Source organism: Canis lupus, chromosome 20 (assembly GCF_003254725.2).
Source record: "Canis lupus dingo isolate Sandy chromosome 20, ASM325472v2, whole genome shotgun sequence".
Lineage (NCBI taxonomy): Eukaryota > Metazoa > Chordata > Mammalia > Carnivora > Canidae > Canis > Canis lupus.
In genome coordinates, this window is record NC_064262.1 from 24,827,717 (window position 1) to 24,852,631 (window position 24,915).

Here is a 24,915-nt window from a genome sequence, read left to right on the forward strand (position 1 = left end):
CCAGCCAGGAGGAGCATTTTATCTATGACTTCATTTAGAATTGCTGGTGCAGGCTGATAATTAAAAGCAGGCTGACTTCTAGCCAGTTTTACCATTGCTGTAAAATTTCTCTACAGACAGTGCACTCCATTATCATCTGTTTTTGGAGGAGCTCCTCCTACTGCCTCCGCCCCTGCTATACCACTGGCTTCATATGTATCCCTTCTGGGGTCTTGCCTCTTCTTCTAATATGCACTATAATATCCTTCATACTGATTTTAATCCCTCTTAGAATCATGTGTATATACTGGTGAGTGAAACAAGAGACTCCACGCAAATAAATATGGAGCACTTATGACAGAGGTTGACCAACTTGTCCCAGTTTACCCAAGATGTTCCCAGTTTGAACACTGCAAATGCCATGCCCCCTCAGTCTATGCAATAGAGACAGCTGGTCACCCCAAACTTGCCAGGCATTAAATAAAAACTGGTAACAAAGGTAAGAAGCCAGGGTCTCATTACACAGGGTTTGAATACCATTTGGTCTAACTTCAGCGTAGAAAGAACGACTCACAAAATATATGCACACGCACACAAGGCGCACACACATTTCAGAGCTTGGATAACACAGGTCTTGCCCAGTCCCTGTCTTTAGCATTACACAAACATCTGCCTCTACCCACTGATCACCTCCATATGCCCAGACTCATTTAACCGAAACTGGAAGTAGAGTTAGCAACCATCTCTTCATGCCCTTTCTTGTTTCACGTGTTTTGATGTGCCTGCTAAGGGAATGTTCAACATGCTCTAAAGGAGGCCACACAGACATGCAGTCTGAGCCAAACTGATCATTGCATAATTGATAATAGGCCTTTTGTATTCACATTCTATTTAGATTATTGTATGAAGCAGGTGACAGGTGTTCAGAGAACATTACCCAAGCTGCCTGTTGCCCAGAACATCCTGAGACCAGCTGGGGCAAGGAGCCCAGAGGAAATCCCCATAGTAATTTAATAGTTCACAGGGCTTTGGGTTTGTGAGGATTACAATGAAGAATTAAAGTGATATTGACCACCCACTTAAGAAGAGCCTTTGTGCTTTTCCCTTGATATTTCTGCACTTACTTTGTTCCCAAGAATATTGCTGTAGGGTGACCAAGATGAAAACCTTTTTTTTTTTTTCTCAAAAGGGTATATGTTGCCATTTAACATGAGAAACAATTAAACAGAATACATCTAGTAGGAGAGAAACCTACTTTGAAACACCCGATTTCAGGTATGCCAATTTTGGGGGAGATGGGGGTTACTAACTTCTCTTTTCAAAAGATTTGCACCAGAGCGAGAGGTTGGAGAAAAAACTTAGCATGCAACTTTCAGGATGACAAGTGGGTGCTGAAACAGAACTGGGGAGAACATTCTATTTGATTTCTAGAACTCCTACTCCATGCTCACAGCTACATTTTTCAAAGTTAATAGAACTACTGCCTTGTTCTTCGTTATAAAATTTACTTCCAATTGCCCTAACTTTTTGAGTATTTCTCCCCTGTTTACTCAGGCGGTTTGGTTATTCAGAACAAATTTGGGTCAGAATTCATTTAGTGGCTCATTTATTAAGTGTGCCTCCTGTCTACAACACACCATGTAGGACATGATTCATTCATGATTTGTCCCATGGATACTTTGAGAGTATCTACTAGGGGACAAGCTCTAAGCAACGCAATGGAAACACATTCTGCATGTGGAGCCCATGTCCCTCCTGATGGGGCAGACTGACCCATTTGGTGATACTTGCTTTGGAGAAAAAGAGAGTACGGTATGGGTAGGGTAAGAAGTACTGGAACAAGGAAGTGAAAGATAACATTTGAGCAAGAACTTGAGAACAGTGAGTGAATTAGGGAGACATTTGGGGAAAGAATGTTCCTGACAGAGGAAACAGGCTGTGCAAAGGCCCTGAGGCAGAGGATGCCTAGACTGCTTGAGGCCCTTGTAAAGACTTGAGCTTCACTCTGAGTGAAATGGCAAGTCTTCATGGTGTTTAGAATAAAGGAGTTATGTGACCCAAGTCAGGTTTTAACAGGATCATTCTGACTGCTACCTGAGAAATAGTAAAGGTAAAGGTCAAGAACAGACTCAGGGAGTCTTCTTAAGAAGACTGTTGGAATGAGCCAAGGAGGAGAAAGCAATACACAGAGAGGAAGATATAATTCAAGCTCTCACCAAATATACAGCTAAATGTTTTCTTGGGAAAACAGATCTTTGCAGCATTCTATTTAAAACAAAGCAGAATGAAACAATAGAAAGCAAGCTGTGAAAAGGGCAGTTAATTCCAACCATTACGGAAGGCTTCTTGGAGGACGTCGCTGCACAAATAACATTTTTGGTTCATTCTTAGGCACTCCCCCCTTCATTCTTTCTTTTTTCTTTTCCTTCTCCCTTCCTTCATCTTGCTGTGTGCTTCTCTCTATTTCTGTCTTTCTTTTGATGACATTTTTTTTTGCCTGAGTAATAAATAGTTAATCATTACCTAAAGGCTAACTTGCATATCACCTTTATAGCACCCTACTTTTACTGCCTTCAAATCTGCTGTAACTTCATTTTTCTTCCCTCAGGCAAATAGAGGTCAGAATATCAGAGAGTGTTTTGCAAGAGGTTTTTAAGCACTGAAAAAATGGATTTTGATGTTCAAAATATGGCAGTTAGTTAAACTGATTAAAATATCACTTGAGGTAAAAGGATTTGGAGTGGAAGGGGGAAAGTGCAGTTGAAATTTGATTGGTAGGATATCCACAATGACTGAGCTGGTCAGTGGGTACAGAGGGCGGCAGTGGGAGGGGGTTGGGGTGCCATGCTCCTCCTGTGAATGTTTGCGATTTTCTCCAAAGTTTGAAAAATCTCATTAGATCATCCTCATGAAAAACTCCCATCTACTATCCTAAATGTTTGGTATCTTTTAGAAATTATATTTTTGAAACTCTTTTTGGTTGGGAACTCATCTCTGAACAGAGTGGCTTGCAAGAATAAACATTTAACTATTGTTACTCTCTCTCCCGTCTGATAATGTATCTCTATTAGAGGTTATTTGAAATAACTGGCACTGTTTGAAGTATTTCTGGAATAAGACAGATCTTCTTCATCAGGGATCAGCACATGGTAGGTGTATGACAGATATTTGTGGAATTCACCTCTGAAGCAGCTTGTATATAAATATAAGTCTCTACTTGGGGCCAGCTATTGTTCACAAACGAGCTTAATCTAGTAATTTTTAAAAGATAGAACACTAGAGGGCAGTCTTCACATTGAGAAAGAATGGGGAGAACTAGCAAGTCTGGAAGACAGACTGACACCTCTTCTAAATAGCCTTTCACATAGTGAGGAAATTATATTAGAACAACCTGAACATGCTTTGTATTCTTTCTATTATTAATGAAGCTCATAAGTATTAAAATCATCCAGATATGCAGGATATAAGTGTGTATGTGCTTACATTTCCATAGAGTGGATGGTAAGGATGATATAACAAATTTGATTTTTTTTCTAGCCATTAATCTAATAAGATATCCTTTAGCAATCTTGAACCTAAATTAAGAGACAAGAAATTAAAATTAAAATTCGAATAGGTTAACCAAACTCTCTACAAGTCTCCGTCCCCAAATCCAGAGCAATTTCAATGCTTTAGCAGGGACTAGCTGCTTTTCCTGCTTTGTTAGAATCGGTTTTCCTTCCCAAGTAATGGCTGTGATGACTCTGAGGCCTTGGATTGCTTAGCTTCTAGATAACTAGCCCTTTCTCAGTTTTTTGCTCACTACCAGATTTTTTTTCTCTCTCCAAGCCGCCCCCCACCCCATTTGAACTTGTGTTGTTCCTGTGATACAGATCTTTCTCCTTATACAGTATCTCCAGCATCCCAAAGTCTGGGACACGAGCATGTTTTCCTCTGCTGAAATTATTTCCATTTTGTTTCTTTGTAGTAGAAGAACATTCCTTATTGGCTCTGCTAAAGCATATTAAATTCACTGAAAATGATGTCTCATTATGTTCCAATATTATTTCTCTAATAACAGCCATTGAAGAAGAGAAAAGTTCTTTCTGTTCTATTGTTACAGATCAGAAAGACAAGCAGAGAGCCCCTTAAACAACAATAAATGTTAATTAACACAAGAAAAAGGTAGCTATCATAGTTATTTTAATTCCCCAGAAAGACACTTTTAAAATATGAGGCAAAAAAAAAAAAAAAGGCAAACCTTCAAAATATAAAGTAAAGCCCAGAGAAGGCAGGTAAAAAAAGACAAGGTACAGACTGGGATACATCTAACAAAGAACAGACATCTAGAATGCAAGAAGATCTCTCAAAATTCAACAGTAAAACAAATTAAGAAGCCAACTAGAAAAAGGTTGAAAACATTAAGAGCCATTTCACTGAAGAGGATCTACAGGTAGAACACAAAAATATGTTCAATATCATCGACCATTAGAGACGTCCAAATTATAATCCCAATGAGATGCAACTACAACTACACACCTGTTGGCTAAAACGGTGCAGCTGAAAGTAATATAACACCGTATGTTAACTAACCAGACTCAAACTAAACACCTGAAAAGGACAGGATGGTATTAGTGAAAGAATAGATATACAGGTCTATATGACAGAAGAGATTGCCCCAAAACAGGCCATACAAATATGGCCAACTGATGTTTGATGAAGAGCAAATACAGCTTAATAGAGAATGGATAATCATGTTGACAAACAATGCTGTAGTATTGGAGATAGATGTATACATGAAATCCAGCTAGACGTAAATGTTACGCTTTAGACAGAAACTTTAAATGGACCATAAACTTAAATATAAAATATGAAACTCTAAAACTTCTTGATACAACATAGTAGAAAGTCGTCATAAACTTGTATGCTGATGACTTCAAAAATACAATAGTAATAACAAAAGCATTGTAAAGCACAGATATTTGAAAGAAAAAATTGCTAAATTGGTCTTTGTTCAAATTAAAAATTTTTCATCTATGAAAGACAAGACGCACTGGGAGAAAATATTTGCAAAACACATATCTGAGAAAGGACTTATATCCAAAATATGCAAACAACTCTTAAAACTCAGCAATAAGAAAACAAACAAGCTGGTTAAGAAATGGGCAAAAGATCTGAATGGAAACCTCACAAAGGAAAGTATACACATGGCAAATAAGTGTACAAAAAGATGTTCGACATCATTTGTCATCAGGAAATTGCAAGTTTAAACAGTGAAATACTACTGCACCCCTATCAGTATAGCTACAACCGAAAACTGGCGATAACTGCCATCAAGAATGTGAAGCAGAAAGAGCTCTTACCCATTGCTGGAGAAAATGGAAAATGGAATGGCCATTGTGGAAGACATTTTGGTAGTTTGTTTACAAAACTAAATACTGTCTCACGATACAATCAACCAATCATGTTCCTAGTTATACATCCCACTGATTTGGGAACTTGGCCCGCATAAAAACCTGTACATGAATGTTTATCAGCTTTATTTATAATTCCCAAAAGTTGGTGGCAACCAACATGTCTTTCAATAGGTAAATGAATAAACATTTTGTACCACATCCATAGAATGGAATATTATTCAGCAGCAATAAGAAATGAGCTACCAAGCCAAAAGAAGATGTGGATGAATCTGGTGTGCCTGAGTGGCTCAGGGTCCCGGGATTGAGCCCCGCATTGGGCTCCTGCCTCAGTGAGGAGCCTGTTTCTCCCTCTTCCCCGCCTTCCCCCTGCCTCTCCCCCAACTCATGCTTGCTCTCTCTCAAATATTTTTTTTTTAAAGATATGAATGAATCTTAAAAGCATATTGTTAAATGAAAGAAGCCAATTGGAAAAGCTATGTGCTGTATAATTTCAATTACATGAAATTCTGGAAAAGACAAAACTACAGAGACAGTGAACAGATCAGTGATTTTTCAGGGGAAAAAGAGGGGAACCCATGGAAAGTATATTTAGGATAGTGAAGCTTCTGTTGTTGTTGTTTTTAACTTAAAGGAAAAAAAAAAGAATGGCTGATATAAAAAAAATTGCAACACCACCAAATTTCGAGGTGCATGAGGAGAAGCTTGTTCACTCACACATTGCTAGTGGAAATACACTACTCACTCTGATAAACAATTTGGCAGCTCCCTATATAACTAAACATGCAATTACCACGTGGCCCAGAAATTGAACTGTTAGGCATTAATCCCAGAGATATGATAATTTACTCTTGTGGACTGAATGTGTACCCCCAAAAGTCCCATGTTGAAACCCTACTCCCTAATGTGAATGTATTAAGAGGCAGGGTCTTTGGGAAGTAATTAGGATTAGAGTCCTCCAGGGAACGGGATTAGCATTTGCCCCTCCTTGCTTTCCACGGTGTAAGGACACAGAGAGAAGATGGCATTCTGCAACCCGGGAGAGAGCCCTTAATACAACCTGACTCCCTGACACCCCACTGATACCCTGAACTCCAACTTCCAGCCTCCAAAACTGTGAGATAGGTTTCTCTTGTTTACAAACCAGTCAGCATATGGTACTTTGTAATAGCAGCCCAAACAGACCAGACACTTATCTTCACTCAAAAACAAAAACAAAAACAAAACAAAAACAAAAAAACCTGTACATGAAAGTTCATGCCAGCCTTCTTCATGATAGTCCCAATTTGGAAACAACCCAGTGTCCTTCAGCAGATAGATGGGGAAAAACCTGTAGTCCATCCATACTAGGGAATACTACTCAGCAATAAAAAGGAACCAGCTGTTGATATAGCAACAGCTTGGATGAATCTCTAGGGAGTTATGCTAAGTGCGGGGGTGGGGGGGATCCCCAAAGATTACACACTGATGCTTCCATTTATGTAAAATCGCTGAAGTGGCAAAACTAAAAACTAAGAATGGGGACACCTGGGTGGCTCAGCGGTTGAGCATCTGCCTTTGGCTCAGGACGTGATCCCAAGGTTCCGGGATCAAGTCCCACATCGGGCTCCCTGCATGGAGCCTGCTTCTCCCTCTGCCCATGTCTCTGTCTCTCTCTGTGTGTCTCTCATAAATAAATAAATAAATAAAACCTCAAAAAAAAAAAAAGAACTGAGAATGTATTAGTGGTGACCGGGGAGTAGGGGGAGGATTATAACCATGGGAGGGAGGCGAGTGTAGTTGCAAAAGAGCAACTTGATGGGTCCTGGTGGTGCTGGCCTTGTTTAGTATCTTGATTGTGATGGAGACATGAACCCACACAGGTGACAAAAGTGTATAGAACTAAACACATATGCAGAGACACAATGAAGCCAGGTGAAACCAAGAAATCTGAACATGGTGGATTCTATCTATGTCAGTGTCCTGGTTGTCGTGTATTACACTAGATTCTTGTAACATTGGAGGAATGTAGACAAAGTGTACACAGAATTGGTATTATTGTATTTCTTACAACCAAATGTGACTCTTCAATTATTTCACAATAGTTTCAATTAAAAGGATATATAAACAGTGGCTAAAGAATTCAAACAATGTAGCTAGTCAGTGCGTGGAAATTTAAATATGTCTTCAGACCCTTAGCCATATTTTTCTTCTTGTTCAGACTTAAATTTCTAGCATAGTATCTGCCAAGTGGTTGTTTCCATGTCTTGAGACTATGGCTGGTGGAAGAGTTGATCAAAATCATCTGAGATAACAGTTCCCTAAGGCAAATGGGGGGAAAAATGTAATTTCCAAAGTAGATGGGTTTTTTGAGCTATTGCCACAAAAATTACAGTATTGGAAAATAAAAATGGTAATGCCGGGAAAACACAAATCTTCTCTTCGTTATCATGCTTTCAAAATATTTTGCCAGGCTGTGCGGATGACACATGAAACGAAGTCCCTGATCAGCATGCGCAGGCACTCATGTGGGGAGCACAACATTAAAGTCCTTTTTTCCCACCTTCTATACGCTAAACTCTTCTCTGCTCCTGCTGCCACCTTTCTTCTCACATTATTATCAGATGGAAAGAAAAGCAAAGATGTATAACTGGGGAGTAGGAAGCTGCTTTTATAAGCTTTTTCAAAATTGAGGGCACCTACGATTCACTCTGGAGGGTGCACGACCTTGAGTTCTCACAAGTATCTCCTTTTTTGGTTGATGGCTGTAGGATGCCTTCATACAAGGCAGCAGCGACCATTCTTCTAGGAGAAAAGGGGTTGCTCTTTCCTCGTCCTTGCGCAGAAGAGTAACTGCTGTTGATAGCTGGTAATGCGCCAGCGACTTGTTAACCTTCTCATGGCTGCTGGCAGAGCCAGGCCTAATCCCAGAAACTTTTATTAGGATGATATTTTAAAAACTGCATCCCTTGTGCTCTTTGCTGCATTTCATCAAAGGCTAACATGAAAACCTGCCTAATCTGTCTGAAGGGCCAATCTAATATGCCCTAATAACTGTGTTTACGGAGGAAAATGCTTTGTAATATTGTATATCATAAAACTCAACACATGAAGCAGATGCAAAATGTTCCAGAAACTGCAAATATTGACCAATGTCTTTTGCTCCCAAGCAGATAAACAGGGGACACAAGAAACATATCCTGTGTCACCAAAGGAAGAATAACAGAGAAACACATGGTCAGACTATTTCTCCCACCGTATCTGCTTATTCTGTAACACCCATCAGAATACCCAAGCTCCCTAGAAATATTTTATAATGAAGTATATTTTTAGAATATTTTTTTCAATGGAGCTTCTGGATGGTTCAATCAGTTAAGAGTCTGCCTTCAGCTCAGGTCATGATCTTGGGGTCCTGGGATCGGCCCATGTCAGGCTCCCTGCTCAGCAGGGAGTCTGCTTCTACCTCTCCCTCTGCACCTCCCCCCCAGCTCACTCTCTCTCTCTCTCTCAAATAAATAAAATCTTTAAAAATAAAGAGAAAATAAATTTAAAAAATATATTGGCTACTTTAAATTTGCATGTAGTCAAGTTCATTATATCTAAAGGATCAGTAACCCATATTGTTTCTTACCCTCCAACCTATTTCTCTCCTGGTAATGCCCATGCATCTGAACTATCCGGGGGCATGGAGGTTTATTAAAGCTGTAGGTTCCCAGGCCTCCCTTAGACCCACTGAATCAGATCTCTGGGACTGAGGCCCAGGAAATGATACCTTTAACCAGCCACCCAGATGGCTTTAAAATTGATCTAGTCTTACCAAATCATTAATAATACATTAATAATTATGGCTTGAATATCATAAAACCATCTTTATATTTTAAATAGACTGATTTGTCTGTATGTTTCTTCCTTTTTAAAATGTCTTTTGGTTTTTTTTTAAACTAAGTTTACTTTATGGACTATATAACATAATTGATAAACACATAGAGGAATGCATAGTTATAAATATAGATGGACATAGAGATCTTTGAATCGAGCTAACTTTAAAAAATTCCCCACAATACTTCAAAAAAAAATTCCCCACAATAAAAATGTCAAATATTTTTTGGAAGGTAATTAAAAAAACAAAGTTAAGGTTTTACGTAACCCCTGTTAAGCCTATTAGGAACATGGATTTTTGAAATACAAGGGACTGAGGGGAAGGTGGTGATTGTTTTGGGTTTGCTTTTTTTTTTTTTTTCATTTTTGTTGTGCTTTACTTAAAATCATTTCCCTATTGGGTAGCATGGCAGTTTGAAAAATATTAAATGCTAAAGAAAATAAGTTTCTTCAAAAGAAAATGCAAGTCTCAGTGAATGGAGAAAAAGGCAAAGATCACCCTTAATTTTGCTCTAAATGATAGCTCGGGCCTGATGACAGCATAGTCCTCAGCCAGTGTTTTCCAAAGCATTTTCCAAGAACACTGGCCCCATGTGATGCGCCTCTAGGGAAGGGTTCCATTTTTCCAAATATGTTTGCAAATTGCTCCAGGCTCTGTGTCCTGTCCTCCACCCCACTGCTTCAAAAAGTGCATGTTCCCATTAAAGACGCTGAGGAGTCCTGTGGGAAAGAAACTCGGTTGACTTTGATCAGCAAAGCATTTTTCAAGTGTACATGTCCCCAAGGCCTCCGCCTCCCCTCACTTTCAATCATTTATATCACTTCTTGAGCAGTTCTTATGAGTAGGCACGCTTTGAGGTTGCAGCAAGCAATCCTGAAGGTATCTATGGAGTCAGTGCTATGGGGTTAAATCTATTCTCTGTACCTATTGGTTGGATAAATCCACCCTTCACCTCCATTTTGAAAGCTCGGCTATTGGTCATCAGTGGCAGGAAACTTAAGGACACCCCATTTGCACTGCCAGAAACAAGTGCAGAGCCCTTACCCTGCTTTTCGGCAGCACAGCCTGGCATAAGCAGAAAAACGTGCCAGAACAATGATCCCAGCCTGATGCTACTCCTTAAGGATCCTCAATGAAGGTGATTTCCCAGGCTCCTTCCCTAAAAAGATGATATCTCATCCGTCTCCTACATCAGAGATTTCTGTCTGATGTGCTTCCTGTTAGATGTGGTCACCTCAGGCAATAGTTTCCAAGGCCCCATATTCACAGTTCTGGAATGACTCTCTTGTAAAATACTGCACGTTGGTAATCTTTCTACATTTACACTGACATAACTGAACTTCTCTGAAGTCCAACAGCAAGATCTTCCTCCACCTACAGACCTCCTTGGATTTCCAGTTTTTGTTAGCACATCTTATTTTCCACCTAGAACAATAATGCAGTCCATGATGGCATAGAGTGGGCACTTGACAGATACTCGTTGGATGAGTGAATCAAGTACTGATCATTACAATCAGTAATGATCACATGTAAAGACTCTTTAGAGCAGGGCATTTCTGTGGCTGACACATCAAAGTCATATCCATTCCCTTCCTTATGCTCCCCTTCTAGGACTGGCTAGTCTCCTAAAGTGTGGGGCCATATTCTAAGCACTCACTCCTATTGCTCTAGGACAGGACCAGTGGCAAGATCTTCTCCAAAGGTCCATGGAATACCTTACGTGGGCACCCACCTGAGGCCTGTGGCCAAACGAATAAAATGAGTCCTTGGTCTATCAGTCACTGAAGGAAAATTACTGTGCAGAATGGGGGATTTATCAGAAGAGCAGGATAAAGAAATACAGATCTAGAGTGGACATGATTATGAATCTATGAGAAGTTCCAAAATCTTGATGCCACCAGGCTCTGCCTTGAGTGTTAATCATACTCGTGTCCACTCTTGGGATCCAAATACAGTGGGGCCTGTCTGTCAAACTCATTTTGTACATTTTCTTTTGAATGGACTTTTTAGCTTCCTCTGAGAGGACTCATCTCAATATAAAAAGAAAAGTAGCATAACAAAGGAATTAACCCAGTCATCAGAGAGTCAGAAAAGTTCTGGATCAATGATGTTGACCATTCTTCCAGGAGGAGCCCTCTGACTGCACAGCCAAGTGTTAGAGGGAGGGGCTGTGAGTAGATGCTGAAAATGCTACTTCTCTAAATTTGGGGGTCAAATCAGTAGTTGAGACTCCCTCCTTGGGGCCTCCCTTAGATTAACAGAGCATCACAAATGAGAATATGCTGTTCTTCTCTTCTGACCCAGGGTGTTACACAACTTTGTTGCATGGAGGGCTCAGTGCAACTCTTACAGGGAATCCTGTGGCAACGGCACCTGGGTGGCTCAGTTGGTTAAACATCTGCCTTCGGCTCAGGTTATGATCTCAGGGTCCTGGGATCGAGCCTCTCATTGGGCTCCCTGCTCAGAGCGGAGAGCCTGTTTCTCCCTCTCTTGCTCCACTTGCTTCTACTCTCTCTCTCTCTCTCTTCCCTCTCTTGCTCTTTCTCTATGTCAAATAAACTCTTTTAAAAATTTCTAGGGTGAGAACCTGGATCCCTGAGGAGCAGGTCAGACTTCACAGGGCCTGGAGGGAGGAGAAGAGCTTCCCACTCAGCAGAGCCAAGACAAGTGCTTAGAGCCACTCAGATACCATGGACGTGAAAGTCTTCCCTTACATACTGTGGGGAAAGCTTTGGGGAGAAGCTGGAGGTGCTGTGTGCACAAGTGAGGGCCAGACGCTGAGTCATTCGTATAATACAACAGGAAGTTGACTCTGAAACGACAAGACCCTTAGAACTGTTCAGTTTGAGCTTTCAGGACTCTCTCTCTCTCCTCTGGCACATCTTGGGCATGTCCACACAGGTTGGGAAACTAGCATTTTATAGACAATATTCTGAGAGAGGAACCAGCAACTCTGATTATAAAAATCTAAGAATTTTAGGAGATGGATTTTAAAGGTAGTTTCACTCAAGTATGTCCCTTTACAAATGAGAAAACTGATGCCCTAAGTAATATGTGGGAAATCACTTGGGGAGGAAGGATTGTGTTTTTCTCTAAAACACTAGTACTAAGTAATGGTCCTATTTCAGTGGCTCCTCTTACAGGCCTGGCTTTTCGAGCACCCTGGGCTTCGAGAGGCGATCGTGAAGTATGGATGAGCCACTGCTAAAAAGTCTACCACAGGGACAAGAGCTTTATTCCTCTGGAGACATCAAGAAAAAAGCTCAGACTCCTTGATCTCTAGAGCAAGATACCTGCTCTAGAAACAGCAAAAAACACCCATTCTCCAACCTCAAAGCCAGAATTCTTCCAGAAAAGGTACGTAAGATGATCCTGCTGGCCAGCTGGCCCCAAGAGGCACCCTGAAAGTCCAGGCTTCTGCTAAGGACTAAGCTGCCCATCCTAGGAACCCCATGGGCACCTGGGTTATGTTAGCATCAGAATATATTTTTCTTTCATTTCCTGTGTGAGCTCCACCATGGTAGTGAGTTGGAACAAGAACCCACCATCCATAGGGATTTTTTAAAAAGTAGGCACCAACCAGCATACCTGCAGTAAAAGCCCCCCCTCCACTTCCACCTGAACCCAGAGGAGCCTCTGAGAATGCCCTAACTGAGTCTCTCCTTGGAGAAGTTCTCTGACAGACCCAGAGAGAACTGGGTGGTATGTGGGGTCCTATTATGCTGTTCTTCTCTTTCTCTTCTTCTTTTCCTTCCTAAATTCTTCAAGGCTCTGTGGCAAGCCTCTCCAAATCCCTAGAATTTGAGGAGCAGACATGCTAAGATTCAAGGAGTAGTCCCAGAGAAAGGCTTAGCTGGGGTCTGGACTTCACAGAACCATTTCCTTTTCTATCAGTTCTCCACCTGTTGAAACTGGATCCCCATCTATCACTAGTTTTTTTCCTTCTGCCCTTGCTTTGTTAAGAGAGAACACCTGCTCCTTGGTTCATTTATCCATTCACAATACAGTTCGGGAGTCCCAGGCCTTGTGCTGCTCAACATCAGAAAATGCAGCCTGGCATGATGTAGGTCTCTGTCCTCACTGAGCCTGCTGCTCCTAAGTGATTCCTCTGTAGGGTGAGAAATGGTGGAATTGGCTTCGGTACAGGATGGTAGGAGAAAACCCAGGAAGGGCACCTAACTCAGTCTCAGAGGATCAGAAAGGGCATCCTAGAGGAGGTGGTGTTTTAACTAAGATTTTAAGAATAAATCAGTTGCTTGTCCAAGGTAGAAAAGGGAGAAGGTGGAATTGCAGATAGAACAGCTTGTCTGCAAGAACTCAGAGGATGGAGATGACATAGCTCATGCAGAAATCTGAGAGATTAAGAGGACTTAGATCAAGGGAAGGATAGGATAAAAATGGGAGGCTGGGGGTGTGCCTGGGTGACTCAGTCAGTTAAACATCTGCCTTCAGCTCAGGTCATGATTCCACAGTCCTGGGATCGAGCCTCAAGTCAGGTTCCCTACCCAAAGGGGTGTCTGCTTCTCTGCCCCTCTGCTCCTCTCCCCTCTCCCTCTGCCCCTCTGTTTGCTCATGATCTCTCTCTCTCTCAAATAGATGGAAAAAGAAAAGAAAGAAAGAAAGAAAGAAAGAAAGAAAGAAAGAAAGAAAGAAAGAAGAAGAAAGAAAGAAAGAAAGAAAGAAAGAAAGAAAGAAAGAAAGAAAGAAAGAAAGAAAGAAAGAAAAAGAAAGAAGTGGTAGGCCCGGTGGTACTGGGACTCTGCTGGTGGCACAGAGCTATATTAGCAGTGTAAACTTGCACAAGGCACTGCTTTCTGGTCCTCAATTTCCCTAGCTGTAATAGAAATGGATTGGGCTAGAGGGCAATGGAGCTTTAAGGTAATGGGTGGTCATAAAACTCCTGTCCCTACAACGCTGGCACAGGGCCGTCCAAGGACTCCTGCTGGAAGGACAAAGACAGTCACCTTGGTCTTACTCAATGGATCTCCTCCAAGTTCCTGCTGTCGGGGAGGGCACTGGGGAGGCAGTGGAAACTTTCCCAGGACTTGGAGCCACTCAAGTCGCCACTAAGTCCTGATATCAGAGGGAGACATTTGTATAGTCCTCAGTGTTTGATAGTCTGTGTCTGAAACATTTTGTAAAACCTAGAGAAGGGCAAATATTAAGGTGTGATTGCATGGCATGCTGAAAGAACTTTCGGTGTTTAATGAATGGAAAACAAATACTGATTGGCACTTGCTAAAACTGTGCTGTGTACAATAAGAAGCAATGTTTACCAAGGTTCTTCGATTTCTCCTACACAGAGTAGATGCTTAGAAATGATTTTGGCTTAATTGAAATGAATATATATATATATATATATATACTAGCCCTGATGTTACATGTTTGTGACATGGGACTTGTTACTATGTGATTTCACACACACACACACACACACACACACACACACACACACACAAACCCAAAACCCAAAACCAAAAAACACCTAGTTGTAGTGTGGTTTCTTTCCAAAGTGTTGACTCAAACTCATGAGATGTTTCCCCCCCACCATGTAAATGATTTTCTTCTGATTTGAAACAGCATCTGTGGCAGTGGTCAAACAAATGTCAGTCAAGGTAAATCCATATCTCACATCAAAGCATGTCATAATCAAGGTCATAGACCAAACATATGCTTTATCTCTCATCTAGTACAGTCTCGGTGCTGCTTAGAACAACTGTTATGAATATTGGCAGGCACGGCGTAAGGTCAAACAGAATGAGGACTTGGAGGAACTGATCCATAGGTGGTATACTTGATCACTGATTCCACTTTCAAAGGAAGCTGCTTCTGTGATTAAATAAACATGAGATAAGTGCCCTCTGCATAGGTATAGCCCACAGCCTTAAACTATGCACCAGAACCATTTAAAACATATTGGGAAGTAAGATTGCATTACAAGAAACAAAGAAGTTAAGTTTGGGGACGTTATAGTTTGTTTTCATGAAAACCCATGTCCAGCTGTTCAGCTGGCGAGACACCTGGTGAAACCTCAGACCCTCATCAGGCAGGCGGGCCATCACTTCATCTCCACTCACCCCAAATTAGAGATGGAACCAGTAAAAGGTATTTGTGAGGTGGAGAGAATTCAGGTAAGAATTTCAAAGCATGAGAATTTTAAAACAGCCGGTGTGACAGTTGTCTCAAAAGCCTCAAAGGAAAAACTAACAAACAAACAAAAAAACCTCAAAGGACAGGGCATCTGGGTGGCTCAGTGGTTGAGTGTCTGCCTTTGGCTCAGGTCGTGATCCTGGGATCCTGGGATCAAGTCCCACATCAGGCTCCCGGCAGGGAGTCTGCTTCTCCCCCTGCCTATGTCTCTGCCTCTCTGTATGTGTCTTAATGAGTAAATAAATTTAAAAAAAGACAAAACCTCAAAGTTAAAGGAGTAGGCCATATGTACTATTTGGAATAAACATGTAACTGGAATGTCACCACCTCCTTCGGGTTTGGGGGGGCCCAATATTCGTCTGCAGATGGTGTATGTTGGAGACCCCTCACTCCCACTCCCCACCTCCTGTCTGAGCGCACACACCACAAACCACCACAAGAGGGAGCATTGACCTGTGAGTCAAGCCCCCATAGGCGGTATCAGGGGGACCCTAGCTAGTCTGGATATTAAAGGGACGTCATCAAGCTGACCATTTACAGCAAAACTTCCACCATTCACACACTCAGCCATTACCCAACCTGGAAGCTAGTCCTCCAACACTGAGTACAAACATCTATCACCTTTTAGAAACCCCCAAAAACCTCTCTGCCCACAAGTCAGTTCTAGGATCCTGAGAACTTCTCAAACAAAATCTTTTCTTATGCCCCCTTTGTGAACACTGGAGTGTGCTGTCAAAACCTCATTAGGAAGACCGCCTAAATGCCTGCAAACCGTCTTAGAAAGGGGAGCATCCAGGGATGCCTGCATGGCTCAGTGGTTGAACGTCTTGCCTTTGGCTCAGGTCGTGATCCCGGGGTCCTGGGATGGAATCCTGCATCGGGCTCCCTGTGGAGAGCCTGATTCCCCCTCTGCCTATGTCTCTGTGTCTCTGTCTCTCTGTGTGTGTCACTCATGAATAAATAAATAAAATCTTTTTTAAAGAGTGGCGGGTGGCAGGGGTGGGGGGGACCTGCTTTTCACCTTAGAGGCAACTTCCCTTCTGAATGCTGAGCAAGGTGACTCCCCAGGATCATTTCCACTAGAGCCAGGACATTGAACAATTATTCAGACTTATCCCAGGCATCTTTCATAATTCATTCTAGAAATCCTAAATAGAAAACTTTCTACTTTCCCATTTATGGTCCACGGGGAGGGTAGTGCATTTCTACCAGAAATAAAGTTAGGGTCTGGTGTGGTATTTCCACTCGATTCTTGAAGATGCCTGGCCAAAGAAAGAGAGAAGAGAAAACAATTCCTGAAGAACTTCTAAATAACTAAGGGCTAGCACCATTTTGGTGTCAGTTCTTCCACTTGGTGTCGGTTCCTTTCCCCTTACGAAGCTCTGCGAATGTAGATTCACACAACATACGTGGAACATGCTTCCAAATTTAATGCACCATTTGTTTTGCTTGCTGTATAACTGGCCATAGATATTCCGGCATCAAAAGAGAAAACTGCAGCTTTTAAATGTCAATAGCATTTTTCTTCCAGCTTTAGAAATTTAATTGTGCAACTGAGTTGTGAGGTCCTTGGTGCTAAGGCCGATGCAGTTCATTTGCATGCAGAAAGTCACGCTTGATCTTGACAACTTTGCTTTTACAAAGTTGGCCCAACGGGAGGAAAAATAGAGAGGAAATCCGCGTGTGTTGTACTAGTTTTGGAGAATGAGGGTAACTCAAGGGTCTGTTTGGAGATAAGGGTCCCCTCTCCCACCCAAAGATTCACTGAATTCATTCGAGAAATTTATTCTATTATTGCCATCAACTTCAGGACAAGGAATTTCACCCAATAACCCAGAAGCTGAATAGATTCAACAGTCCTAGAAGGGGACTCATCAGAGGAAAAAGGCCCTGGCTTACCTGTTGAAACCCTCCTCCTCCAAATCATCTTCCAAGGGACAGAATTGTCCCTATAGGAGTATTAGGTGATAATGATGATCTCCGTTTCTGAAACCCTTCATAATAAACTAATTTTGCATAGACCACTGCCTTTGTTTATCACAGCAGCCCTGAGAAGAGACTCGGGGACAGATACCATTTCTTAGAGGTGAGGAGAACTTAGCTGTTACGCTTAAGGTCACCCACACTGACAGAATCAGTCTTCAAATCCAGACCTTTCCATCTGGGAATTCAGGGCACCCCTTCCTTAGCCCCCTCCCCCGTCGCGACTTTCTAAGTAGCAGAAAATGAGCTCATTAAATTGTTAGGACTTGCAAGAATAACCACACTTGCAGGCAAATAGCATCTTCAAAATAAGGCCGCCTACTTGATTGCAAGAGAGTTTATAAAACGGGCTTTTTCTACTCACTTTTACTGTCATCTGTGAGACATAAAACTTGAAAATGCCTTAAAGGAGTAAGTTCAAATTCTGGTGCTGTGAGCCTTTTAAATACCCCATTGTCTCTGAGGAGAAGGACAATCCGGGCTTTGTACTGCCAGGACATTTTTCATCAAGCCCTGCTCCCTGGAAGGCCTCCAGTCCTCAGAAGGGCTGTTGTCTTTTTCCTGCCACAACATCAGTGTGACACATCTCACACTTAAGACGGCAGCCTCCTCGGACCCCATTCACGGATTCCTGGGGAAATTGATGTCCGCTCACCACCACCCCCTCAGAAAAACAAAACAAAAAAATCTCTGGCTTTGTCAAAAGAGTTATTGGAAATGGAATTTGTGAAAAACCCTTACTATGCAATGTGAACCCAGACAATACTGTTTTGTAACAGTTCTGTTTGATGTGTACTGACAGGAATTAATCATTTTAGTTAACAGAATTGCTCTTTGTTATGTAAACTTTGTAAAGTCCGCCTCATATGACCTCTTGCATTGGGGAATCCTGTATTCAAAACTCTCATCTTTCCGTGGGCAGCTGTAGTCTTATGGCTACTTCTGGAACCGATTACCACTTGACCTTAACGTTCGTACCGCCACCGGCTTGGATGCCAAGCCAAGCCAAGACGAAAATACTGTAAAATATGTACACACACAGGTCCCATTCCCCAAGAATTGATTAAGTGGAATGAGTATTTGTTTTCCCATTTCTCCTTTTTATTTGCTGGCTTGTTAGATAGCCAGCCTCTATCAAAAATGACCACAACCTTAAAAACACACCATTTTCAGATTAATACACTTCTGTTCACCTTAGATATCCAGCTCTGGTATATGTACCATTTAATCCCAGGGAGGAGATAGTTGGGCCTGGAGTGTGTGCTTTTAGATTGGAGATTTAGGAAACAAATAAAACAGACTCCCACCACCAGCACCACCTCGCCGACAGCCTGAAAAATGGAATTCCCTCACTAGATGGTTTCCCGAACACTTCTGACATGGCTTGAGCCAGCTCTTCCAATCTTAGCCAATAGGTCTGTGTTCTATAAAATCACCCCACTACCATCACCACAAAGACCAGCAGAGTCAATTTTGTAAGAACTTCTTCTCTTTCTGCCCATGAGCATCTAAAATGGCAAAACCACACAAAACCCCACCAGGGTTCCTTGAACTAGTTAAAAGATTTGGGCTCAAAAACTGTCACCCTCTGACAGGCACCGAGGGGGGTACCTGATGGGATGAGCACTGGGTGTTATACTATATGTTGGCAAATCGAACTCCAATTAAAAAAGTATACTAAAAAAATAAATAAATAAAATAAACTGTCACCTTCCTAGAGTTGGTTATGAAGAAGCCAATTCCTATGTTTCCCACACGTATGTACCTAATAAGCCAACAGTTAGCCAAAGACTGTTTGGCTACAAATATTCCAAGTGACAAGGGCAATGACAATATATCAGTATAACCGATGAAGAAAGCAAGCAGGTACTCAGAGTAAAAAAAAAAAAAAAAAAAAATCTAAGGTCAAATCCCACCTCTGCCTCTTTCATGCCACCTGTGTGATGCATGTGGGCAGGTTATTACCGAATGTCTTGGGACTTATTTCCTCTCTTGCATGGTAAGAATAATGTATAGTGGAAATTAAATGCTCCAACATGGGGCCTCTGACTCTTGATTTCGGCTCAGGTCATGATGTCAGGATGGTGAGATGGAGCCCCCATTATGTTCCGGGCTGGGCATGGAGCCTGCTTAAGATTCTCTCTCTCCCTCTCCTTCTGCCCTTCACCCCTAGGGTGCACACTTTATCTCTCTCTCTCTTTAATTTTAAAAAGAATTGAAAATAAACAAATAAAAATAAATGCTCTAACACGTACTACAATAGAACATCAGCACATGGCACATGGTAGGTGGCTAACAAATGCTCCTAAAATGACCACTGCTCTAGTTAGTACTGCTTCTAATCCTTACTGTTATTGAAATAAAGTCCATCTTCCACACTGTTTTTAAATGAAAATTAGGAAACCACGCCAGGAAATAGATCATTATTATTACTATTATTATTAAGATTTTATTTATTTATTCATGAGAGACACAGAGAGAGAGACAGACAGACAGACAGAGAGAGGCAGAGACACAGGCAGAGGGAGAAGCAGGCTCCATGCAGGGAGCCGGATGTGGGACTCGATCCCAGGACTCCAGGATCATGATGTGGGCCCAAGGCAGGCGCTAAACCCCTGACCCACCCAGGGATAATAATGGGATCCCTCATTATTATTTTTTTAATTCTAGATTTTTTTTCCTAATCTGCCAGATTTTAAGATAAGTAAAATCTATACATCCACTTTGGAATGCCTATTGCCAGCAACAGGAGCGTGCTAAAATTTAATCAGTTGGTTTTTAGAAGAAAACAGCAGTGGAAATTTCCAAAAGCAAAGTGTCTAGCCCCTAACACTGGTTTGGGGGGGGGGTCATAATAGAAAAAGCCCTTAGTGGTTTCACACCAACTTTACCTGCCACCTGAGTGGAACCAGATGAAAGTTCTGACCTGTACATTCAGCACAATTCATAATACTATGAATGCAGAAAAAAAATACTATGGGCACTCCCATTGAAAGTGCCCATGAGACAACTGGCAGAAAAGCACATTCTTGGACTATTCATAATACTATGCAGAAAAAAAGAAAAAAAGTGGGAGATTGACACTGTGACGTTTATCAAGTACACGGTTCGCCCGTAACCCTACCTGGGTCTTCAGCGCTCCTCACCCTTATCAGAAGCTGATAGGAAACGCGCCGCACGTGTTGGCCAGCTGCAGCGGTGTACTGTGGCTCTTCCAAATAAAGGGCATGGCAGGCATAATCATTTGAAAACTTATCTGCCAGGATATCTGCAAGCCCATCAAATGTTCACTGGTAAACAGGTAATCTGAACCTGGGTTCCTGCAGACAGGGAGCAATCGCTCTCTTGCCAGGGAGGGAGAGGGAGTTTGTCTGATTTGAAGTGTGGCTACCAGGCCTGCTGGGCCCGGAACAGGCTTCCATCGATGGACGCAGAAATCTTTACGTTGGTTCTTGAAAGCCTGGGCATGTGGGCAGGGAGCCCGCCGTGTGTCTTCCTGCCAGGACTTCTAAGACCACACTCCACTAGCAAGGGGCTCTCTCCCAGACTTTCCCAGGAGAGCTCCTACTTGGGAGAAGCAAAGTGTCAGCAGGGATGGTATTGAGTTTTTCCTAACTCTGCTAACCTCAACAATGTGTGGACAGATGTATTTGAAACATATATTTGGGAAAAAATATCAAAATTGAGTCTATTTTCACTGACTTTTATAACATTCATTAGTTAACCTTAATACAGGGAAATAGAAAGAAACAAATGGTCTAAAATCTTACTACCTAACAATTCCTCCTGGCATCATTTTTGAAACTTTTATTCCAGCTGAGCACACATGCAGGAAAGTGCATAAATGAGAAATATACAGCTTGATGGGTTTTCACAGCTGAACACACCTTTGTTACAGATGCCAGCTCTCAGATCTAGAGAAACATCAGCAACCTCCCAGAAGTCCCCTTGGCCACTTCTAGGCACTACCCTTTTCCAAGAGCGAGCTTGATCTGGACTTTTCCCAGCATAGATGAGCTTTGTCTCAGCATTCCTTTCCTTTAATTAACAAAAATGATTAGGTATATAGCCAGAAAAATTTGAAAGCACAGAAGCATGAACTGGGGCAGCCCGGGTGGCTTGGCGGTTTAGCGCCGCCTTCAGCCCAGGGCCTGATCCTGGAGACCCAGGATCGAGTCCCATGTCAGGCTCCTTGCGTGGAGCCTGCTTATCCCTTGGCCTGTGTCTCTGCCTCTCTGTTTCTCTGTTTCTCATGAGCAAATAAATAAAATCTTTAAAAAAAAAAAAAAAAAGCAGCATGAACTGGAATGCAAAAATCCTCCTTCCCAACCCCCTTTACCCTAAGTGTAACTTCAATGCATAGATTTTCATGTTGATCATTTCATTTTTTATTTCTTTCAGGAAACTGCTTATGCCATTTGCCAGAATTATTTCTTCATTTCTTCTCCTTCTTCTCCTCCCTTTGCTCCTCCCAATCTTCTTCCTCTTCATCTTCCTCCACCTCTTTTGCTTCAAATATTTTTTAAAGATTTATTTTAGAGAGAGAGACAGAGAGTGAGAGCATGGGGGTGGGAAGAGCAGGCTGAGAAGATAGAGAGGATCTCGAGTGGACTCTCCCACTGAGCTCAGAGCCCCACGCAGGTCTCGATCTCAAGACCCTAAGATCATGACCTGAGTCAAAACCAAGAGTTGGATGCTCCATCAACTGAGCCGCCCAGGTGCCCTTTCTTCTTCAAATTGACACACAACAGGTCATACATAAATCTGTCCTATTTGTTGCTTATCTTCATTGTTCCATTTTTGCCCTGCAGGATGTTTGTACAGATTCCATACTACTGTGTTAAAAGTACTTTGGTGGTATTGGTGGTACAGGGCAGTAGGGAGAAGGGCAAAAGGGAACATTTTATAATTTGTGATCAGATAAATGGTGCTCTTGATTAGTAGAAGGGAGGAAAGGGAAAAGAGTGCTTCTTCTTTTCTGTAAGAAGTTAGATATGATCATTCTGCCTCTTCTCCAGATATCTGGGTCCTTCAATAACAGCTCAAAAAAGAAAGCCCCAGGGGAGCCTGGGTGGCTCAGTGGTTGAGCATCTCTGCCTTTGGCTCAGGGCATGATCTCGGGGTCCTGGGATGGAATCTTGCACCAGGTTCCCCACAGGAAGCCTGCTTCTCCCTCTGCCTATGTCTCTGCCTCTCTCGGTGTGTCTCATGAATAAATAAATAAATAAATCTTTAAAAAAATAAAGAGAGAGAAAAAGAAAGAAAGCCCCTTTAGCCCAGGGGAAGGGCCATCTGTGCTTAGAACCCAGAGAGCCCAGTCAGCTCCCATTGAGAGTGCCCATGAGACAACCAGCAGAAAAACACATTCTTGGACTATGGTATTTGTTGGCTTTCTATTTCATTATTATTTAATATTTTCTTTGCTATCAGGGTGAAAAATGAAAGCCTTTTCCCCCCCAAAAAAACAAAATACCTAGAGCTCACGTAAGTTTCCTTCAGCGAGTTGGCTTAACTCTGTTTTCCTTTGACGGGAAATTGCCATCCAGGGAGACATTTTTCCAATATTGCAGACTTCAAGCCTGCAACTTATTTTTATTAAAATATGTTTTTCCAATAGGTGGCACCAGTGTGTTTAGCTAGGGTTAATACAACTCCAACAGGCGGACTTTGTATGGGTGAGAATAATCGTACTTAACCACTTATCAACAAGTTTCTCTTACACTCTTGGAGGTTGTCCTGACGTCTCAGCACCTCAAACACGGTTGCAAGATACCCTAACGAGCCTCTCAGAAACTGGCCCTAGCCTCTTGATAAGGAGAAAAAGACTATAGAAAGAAAGTGAATAGATCTCCAATAAAGAGTATTCCTTTTGTCCTTTAGTTCACTTAAGGTAATGTTAATATCTGAAATTTTAAATTCAGGGTTGAAATTTTCCCTTTATATACAACTGAACACCAGTTAGGCTTTTGGCTAACTGGCCTCTAAGTCACCTACTAGAAATGCCATCTTGGCATCCAGAGAAAGCCATGTGCTTTGCTTCTGTTTTTCTTTTGCATTCACGAGTTAGAAGTAACAGTGGCTTCCTTCCAGAGAATCACTGTATGTGATGCTATCTTAAGAGAAGAGGCTGTTTTCCATTCAAGGTCAATTTATAGAATGCCCTCAGGAGGACTTGAATTTTCACCACTTTTTGGCAATATCGTAACTGGAAATTAGAGCTACTCTTTGTGTAATGCAGAGTCTGGGAGAGTACAAGATGGTACAGCCTATGGGTGCTGCAATTGGGTTGAACATGGCCGGAGTTCCTTCCTTTTCCAACTCTATCCCCATGAAGAGTCCTCTACACTCTCTTGACTTATTAATCCATCTGTAAAATGGAATTGAATATAATTTCTGCTCCTTTATTATATAAGGATAAACCCAAAACTAGACATTTTAAAAACACCAGGCTTGGTTTTAATAAATTTTATTTTCACTCTTTTTTTTAGGTTTGAAATATTTCTTTTTTTTTTTTTTTGAAATATTTCATAATTAAACATTATATAATGTTTTAATAAAACATCACTGTCTCTGGAAGGAAAAACAATAAGTAAATTCAAAATGACTTCGTAGAACTATTATTCTTCATAAGAGTAACACGTGGTCATTATAGAAAAATTGGAAAATCATGAAAAGTGGAAGATGGAGGGAGAAAAATCACTGGCTGTAGGGGAGATACCCATAGTTGCATAAGACTGAACACATTTGGGGGTTTTGATTAGCATTTTTCACAAAGATTCCTATAAGGAGTTCACCAGATAAATAAAATGGGGCTGCTTTAGATCACTGAAGCCAAGGGATAAGTCAAGTACCTTATAAATCCCCTGAAATTATTGAGAATGTTGCTTTGAACAGAAGATTCAATTAATTAAATTTCTGAGGTCTTTTCCAAACCTAAGATTCTGTACTGTCATTCAGCAAGTACTTATAGAATACCTGCTACTTGGAGGACACTTGTGCTGGGTACTAAGATATACATGGGTGAACAAAAGCAACAGGAAGACAGGCATTGAACAGTGAATTGGGTAATTCATTACTTGATTATAAATGTAGTAAGGACTCTAAGGGTGGTGTGAGAGAGCAGTTTAGAGAGCCAGGAAACTGAACTCTGAAGACAAAAAGAACTTTGAACTAGACAAATGGAGGAAAGGGGAATGGAGAGGAGAAGACTGTGCAAAGGCCCTGTGGCAAGAAAGTGTCATCTCATCTGGGAAGAGACCAAAGTGAATGGCATGGAAAGGATGCCATTTGTGACAGGGATGTCACAAATGAGATGAAAGAGTTTTCAAGGGCCTCTGGATTATGAGTGGACTCTTTAGACTAACAACTTAGCTTTTATTCAAAATAAAGTGGTATTCCATTGAGGTTTTTTAAAGATTTTATTTATTTATTCATGAGAGACAGAGAGAGAGAGACAGAGAGAGAATGGCAGAGACAGAGGCTGAGGGAAAAGCAGGTTCCATGCAAGGAGCCCGACATGGGACTCGATCCTGGGACTCCAGGATCACGCCC

The 24,915-nt window shown here is 41.6% G+C and overlaps 1 long non-coding RNA gene across 2 annotated transcripts; it reads left to right on the forward strand.

Annotated features, from left to right (window-relative positions):
• Positions 1–1,053: 1,053 nt before the first annotated feature.
• On the forward strand, positions 1,054–12,588 carry LOC125753173 (uncharacterized). Of its 2 annotated transcripts, none has more exons than XR_007404327.1 (2): positions 1,054–1,254; positions 12,360–12,588. It is a non-coding gene; the product is annotated as an uncharacterized LOC125753173 (long non-coding RNA). The 2 variants fall into 2 exon arrangements; XR_007404326.1 differs by having other exon boundaries at positions 12,375–12,588.
• The last annotated feature ends 12,327 nt before the right edge of the window (positions 12,589–24,915 follow it).